Genomic DNA, 7,371 nt, shown 5'->3' with positions numbered 1-7,371 from the left:
GACATCTCCTTGGCACAAGGGGTTTTGATGGTATAGAGTTTGTTAGGTGTGTTCAGGAAGGTTTCCTGACACAATATGTAGATAAGCCAACTAACTAGAGGAGAGGCTGTACTTGATCTGGTATTGAGAAATGAACCTGGTCAGGTGTCAGATCTCTCGGTGGGAGAGCATTTTGAAGGTAGTGACCACAACTCTGTCTCCTTCATCATAGCGCTGGAGAGGGATAGGAGCAAGCAATTTGGGAAAAACATTTAATTGGGGTAGGGGGAAATAGGATGCTATTAGGAAGGAACTTGGGAGCATAAATTTGGAGCAATGTTCTCAGGGAAATGCATGGCAGAAATGCTTTGCATGATGATCTGCGTAGATATGTTCCATTGAGGCGGGGAAAGAATGGTAGGGTTAAAGAACCATGGTGTACAAAGGATGTAGAAAATCTAGTTAAGAAGAAAAGAAACCTTACAAAAGGTTCAAGAAACTAGGTACTGTTAGAGCTCTAGAAAATTACAAGGTTGCTCAGAAGGAGCTTAATAATGTAATTAGGAGAGTCAGAAGGGGCCATGAGAAGGCCTTGGTGAGCAGGATTAAGGAAAACCCCAAGGCATTGTACAAGTATGTGAAGAGCAAGAGGATGAGCCGTGTGAGAATAGGACCAATCAGGTGCAATAGTAGAAATGTGTGCATGGAGTCAGAGGAGGTAGTGGAGGTACTTATTGAATACTTTGCTTCAGTATTCACCAGGGAAAAAGACCTTGGCAATTGTGGAGATGACTTATAGCGGACTGAAATGCTTGAGCATATAGACATTAAGAAAGAGGATGTGCTGGAGCTTTTGAAAAGCATCAAGTTAGATAAGTCACCGGGACTGGATGAGGTATACCCCAGACTACTGTGGGAAGCGAGGGAGGAGGTTGCTGAGCCGCTTGAGGTGATCTTTGCGTCATCAATAGGGATGGGAGAAGTACCGGAGGATTGGAGGGTTGCAAATGTTGTTCCCTTGATCAAGAAAGGGTGTAGAGATAGTCCAGGATAATATAGACCAGTGAGTCTGACTTTAGTGGTGGGCAAGTTGTTAGAGAAGATCCTGAGAGGCAGGATTTATAAGCATTTGGAGAGACATAATCTGATTAGGGATAGTCAGCATAGCTTTGTCAAGGGCAGGTCGTGCACTACAAGCCTGATTGAATTCTTTGAGGATGTAGCAAAACACATTGATGAAGGTAGAGCAGAGGATGTAGTGTACATGGATTTCAGTAAGGCATTTGATAAGGTTCCCCATGCAAGGCTCCTTCAGAAAGTAAGGAGGCATGGGATCCAAGGAGACCTTACTCTGAGGATCCAGAATTGGCCTGCCCACAAAAAGGAAAAGGTGGTTGTAGATGGTTCATATTCTGCATGGAGGCCGGCAACCAGTGGTGTTCCACAGGGATCTGTTCTGGGACCCCTCCTCTATGTGATTTTTTATGTGTGACCTGGATGAAGAAGTAGAAGGGTGGGTTAGTAAGTTTGCTGATGACAGAAAGTTTGGGGGTGTTGTGGATAGTCTGGGGAGTTGTCAAAAGTTACAGCGAGACATTGATAGCGTGCAGAGCTGGGCTGAGAATTGGCAGATGGACTTCAACCCAGATAAGTGTGAAGTGGTTCATTTTGGTAGGTCAAATTTGAAGACAGAATATAGTATTAATGTTAAGACTCTTGGCAGTGTGGAGCATCTGAGAGGTCTTGGGGATCGTGTCCATAGGACCCTCAAAGCTGCTGTGCAGGTTGACAGTGTTGTTAAGAAGGCGTATAGTGTGTTGGCATTCATCAACCGTGGGACTGAGTTCAAGAGTCATGGGGTAATGTTACAGCTATATAAGAACTTAGTCACACCCCACTTGGAGTACTGTGTTCAGTTCTGGTCACCTCACTAAAGGAAGGATTTGGATGCTATGGAGAGATTTCAGAGGAGATTTACAAGGATGCTGCCTGGATTGGAGGGCATAATTTATGGGAATAGGTTGAGTGAACTTGGCCTTTACTTCTTGGAGTGACGGAGGATGAGAGGTGACTTGATAGAGGTGTAGAAGATGATGAAGGGTATTGATTGTGTGGATAGTCAGAGGCTTTTTCCCAGGGCTGAAATGGCTAACACAAGGAGGCATAGTTTTAAAGTGCTTGGAAATAGGTACCGAGGGGATGTCAGGGGCAAGATTTTCACACAGAGAGTGGTGGGTGTGTGAAATGCACTACCAGTGGTGGTGGTGGAAGCGGATACAATAGGGTCTTTTAAGAGCCTCTTAGACAGGTACATGGAGCTTAGGAAAATAGAGGGATATGCACTAGGGAAATTCTACGCAGTTTCTAAAGAAGGTTACAGGGTCAGCACAACATTGTGGGCTGAAGGGCCTGTAATATGCTTTATGTTCTACATGAGTTAAGCTTGAGAAAGGAAAACAAGTTGATGTGAATGTAGTCATTAATGACATATTACAATGAGACAGGGGCTCTGCTGTATAATCAGTAGTTACTATGAAGATTGAGTTAAATGCCAGCTTCGAAAAGAAAGGAACTTTACTCTGTAATGCAATAGCCGGGACTAAATCACAATGAAAACCAAAGTGGAAAAAAAATGTTCCGTGAATGATGCAAGCTTCTGAAATATACCGTGGAACTGATTTACAGTCAGTGTGAACATGAGTTGGCTTTGTGTAAAGCATTGTCTTCACGTTCCCTCCTAAATTCTATAACTGGTCATTGATGTTGATTTCCATAATTTCTATTTATATACACTTCAGGCCAAAAAACAACAGAACCATAGGAATTAAATTCACTAGTATAAAATTATTGTCACCAAGAAGAGTGACAATATAACAAATTGACCACGAGGGGGTGTAAAAGAGCACTCTTGTTGAGTTTCCTTTGACTGTGTACATCCAGAATCAACATTTCATGAAAAGCTGATTGCCACTCAAGCAGTTGTTATGTTTTGCAATTCTGAAACAGAAAATGAATCAAACGAAAAACAAGGAGCTGTGGATAATGTGTCTACTTGGCTCTTATTTTAGTGAGGCACACACACGATGTGGTGGTGTAATGACATCTGTCATTCACTAACTTTTACATATAACTCGTAATACATTATGTAAACGATTTAAACATTACTGAAATATTAAATACACTACACTCCTCCCTGCTTGGCTATAAACTCCAACTCAAAGTAGAATGCATCTCAACTCTTCAACTCAAATATGTTACACATCCCTCTAGTCATCGTACATATACCGTACTGTGCAAAGATCCTGGGCATTTATGTATAACTTGAGTGACTAAGACTTTTGCAAAGTTCTACATGTTGTGAAATTTGTTTTTGTGGCAGCAGTACATTGCAACGTGATAACAAAAATTATAAATTACAATGTTATATTGACTGTCCTGTTGTACATACTATTTATTATAAATTACTATAAATTGTACATTGCACATTTAGATGGCAATGTAACGTAAAGATTTTTACTCCTCATGTATATGAAGGATGTAAGTAATAAAGTCAATTCAATACAATATATTTAAAAATTGAATTAAATAGGCAGTGCAAAAAGAGAGGAAAAATACTGAGGTAGTTATGCAGTAAAAGTCTTGGGCACATACATATATAGAGTGCCTAAGACTTTTGTACAGTACTGTACTTGTCATTGTGGAGCAGAGAGCAAGTTAGTATACATGGCAGGAGCAAAGGATGTTGGTATTGATGAGAGAGGAGGGCTGCGTGAGAGATCACAAGATCACAAGAGAAAGGAGCAGAAGTAGGCCGTTCAGCCCATCGAGTCTGCTCCGCAGCTCCCCCATGAGCTAAACTATTCACCCATCTAGTTCCAATTTCCGGCTTTTTCCCCATATCCCTTGATACCCTGACTAATTAGATACCTGTCAATCTCCTCCTTAAACACCCTCAATGATCGGGCCTCCACAGCTGTATGTGGCAACGAATTCCACAAATCCACGACCCTCTGGCTAAAAAAATTTCTCCTCATCTCTGTTTTAACTGGGTACCCTCTAATTCTAAGACTATGGCCTCTTGTCCTGGATTCACCCATCAAGGGAAACAACCTTTCCACATCTACTCTGTCCAAGCTTTCAACATCCAAAATGTTTCTATGAGATCCCCTCTCATTCTTCTATACTCTAATGAATATAATCCAAGAGCCGACAACGCTCCTCATATGTTAGCCCCTGCATTCCAGGAATCATCCTCATAAATCTTCTCTGAACTCTCTCCAACATCAGTACATCCTTTCTAAGATAGGGGGCCCAAAACTGCACACAGTATTCCAGATGAGGTCTCACTAATACCCCATAGAGCCTCATCAACACCTCCTTACTCTTATACACTGTTCCTCTTGAAATGAATGCCAACATAGCATTCACTTTCCTTACCGCCAATCCAACTTGGTGGTTAACCTTTAGGGTATCCTGCACGCGGACTCCCAAGTCCCTTTGCACTTCCAATTTTTGAATTTCCTCCCCATCTAAATAATAATCTGCCGGATTATTTCTTCTTTCAAAATGTACAACCGTTCGTTTGTCAACGTTGTATCTCATCTGCCATTTCTTTGCCCACTCTCCTAAACTGACTAAGTCTCTCTGCAACCTTTCTGTTTCTTCAACATTTCCTGCTCTTCCACCTATCTTGGTGTCATCCGCAAATTTAGCCACAAAACCATTTAATCCATAATCCAAATCATCGATATACATCGTAAAAAGAAGCGGCCCCAACACCGACCCCTGCGGAACACCACTAGTAACTGGCAACCAATCAGAATAGGACGTGGAACAGGTGGCAGAGAAGGAATGCCAGGCATGGGGGGTACCACAGGACCTGGCCTGAGACATTAGGCAAGGTCATTCAATTCCAAACAATTGGTTTATTGATCATTACAGAATGTCTCTCTGGTGCTTCCTACTCCCTCCCCTCTCTCCCTGTCCCCTTTTCCCAACAATGATTCCCCTCTCCTTGCCCCCTTCCTACTCTCAGTCCACAATAGGGACCCATATCAGAATCATGTTTATCATCACTCACATATATCATGAAATTTGCTTTTTTTTGTGGCAGCAGTACAGTGCAATACATAAAATTACTACAGTACTATGCAAAAGTCTTAGGCTCCTTTAGGCACACACATTATATATATATAATGTGTGTATCTTAGATTTTTACATTGTACTACATACACATACGCACAGTATACTATATAATACAACTAATATATGGATGCCCACAGCATAGTAAATTTTAAATTGTCCAATTTAGTCCTAAAGATTTAGTTATTGTAGATGAATCCTTACTCTTGTGGGATAAGGTCTTTCCCACCATTTGACAGGTGAGACTTGTGGCTGTGAAACAAGCTCAGGTTCTGGGGCCTCACTATGGTGGTTGTAGGAGTTGACTCTGGTCATGCCCAGGGATGGAGAGGAGCTGCCTTTGCTATCTTCTGAATGTCTAAGCATCCCAGACAGTGCATGGCCTGCTGCTTGATCTGCTGAACTACCTCAGGCCACCAAAACTTTGAGCCAATGCTTTCATTTCGACCATACCTAGATGGTTGGAGGGTTGTGGATGTTGTTCCTTTATTCAAGAAAGGGAGTAGAGATAGCCCAGGAAATTATAGGTCAGTGAGTCTTACTTCAGTGGTTGGTAAGTTGACAGAGAAGATCCTGAGAGGCAGAATTTAGGAACATCTAGAGAGGTATGATACGATTAGGAATAGACAGCATGGCTTTGTCAAGGGCAGGTCGTGCCTTATGAGCCTGATTGAATTTTTTGAGGATGTGACTAAACACATTGATGAAGGAAGAGTAGTAGATGTGGTGTATGTGGATTTCAGCGAGGTATTTGATAAGGTACCCCATGCAAGGCTTATTGAGGAAGTAAGGAGGCATGGGATCCAAAGGGACATTGCTTTGTGGATCCAGAACTGGCTTGCCTACAGAAGGCAAAGAGTGGTTGTAGACAGATCATATTCTGCATGGAGGTCGGTGACCAGTGGTGTGCCTCAGGGATCTGTTCTGGGACCCTTACTGTTTGTGATTTTTATAAATGACCTGGATGAGGAAGTGGAGGGATGGGTTAGTAAGTTTGCTGATGACACAAAGGTTGGGGGTGTTGTGGATAGTGTGGAGGGCTGTCAGAGGTTACAGCAGGACATTGATAGGATGCAAAACTGGGCTGAGAAGTGGCAGATGGAGTTCAACCCAGATAAGTGTGAAGTGGTTCATTTTGGTAGGTCAAATGTGATGGCAGAATATAGTATTAATGGTAAGACTCTTGGCAGTGTGGAGGATCAGAGGGATCTTGGGGTCCGAGTCCATAGGACGCTCAAAGCAGCTGCGCAGGTTGACTCTATGGTTAAGAAGGCATATGGTGTATTGGCCTTCATTAATCGTGTAATTGAATTTAGGAGCCGAGAAGTAATGTTGCAGCTATATAGGACCCGGATCAGACCCCACTTGGAGTTCTGTGCTCAGTTCTGGTCGCCTCACTACAGGAAGGATGTGAAAGCCATAGAAAGGGTGCAGAGGAGATTTACAAGGATGTTGCCTGGATTGGGGAGCATGCCTTATGAAAATAAGTTGAGTGAACTCGGCCTTTTCTCCTTGGAGGATGAGAGGTGACCTGTTAAAGGTGTATAAGATGATGAGAGGCATTGATCGTGTGGATAGTCAGAGGCTTTTTTCCAGGGCTGAAATAGTTGCCACAAGAAGACACAGGTTTAAGGTGCTGGGGAGTAGGTACAGAGGAGATGTGAAGGGTAAGTTTTTTTACTCAGAGAGTGGTGAGTGTGTGGATTGGGCTGCCAGCAACGGTGGTGGAGGTGGATATGATAGGGTCTTTTAAGAGACTTTTGGATAGGTACATGGAGCTTAGAAATATAGAGGGCTATGGGTAAGCCTAGTAGTTTCTAAGGTAGGGACATGTTCGGCACAACTTAGTGGGCTGAGGGGCCTGTATTATGCTGTAGGTTTTCTGTGTTTCTATGTTTCTAGATGTCTGGCTTGTAGTTCCTCCAAAACTTCAGTTCTCAGCTTGGATGATAGAACAACTCTCAATCCCCACAAAAAGCAACCCCGTTAAAGGCAAATTCATCCCAGTGCTGGTAAAAATGGGGGAAGCAGGAAATTCTGCTGCACATTCCAGTCATTTGGGTGGCCACATAGACCTGAGACAGTGTGGGGTCTTTCCTGGTTTCCCTTTGGATCATCACTGCCATAATAGGATGTTTTTTAATTTGCATTAGGGAGAATACCTGAAGAGGAGTGTCCTTTTTAGTAAATTTTTCAGTTTTTCCTTTTCTTTTGGTAAATGGGACAATCCATCTGCATTTTCATAAATAG

The sequence above is a fragment of the Mobula birostris genome, chromosome 15 (genome assembly GCF_030028105.1).
Source record: "Mobula birostris isolate sMobBir1 chromosome 15, sMobBir1.hap1, whole genome shotgun sequence".
NCBI classification, from domain to species: Eukaryota; Metazoa; Chordata; class Chondrichthyes; order Myliobatiformes; family Myliobatidae; genus Mobula; species Mobula birostris.
The sequence above is the reverse complement of the archived record's forward strand: the minus strand, read 5'-3'. Positions refer to the sequence as shown.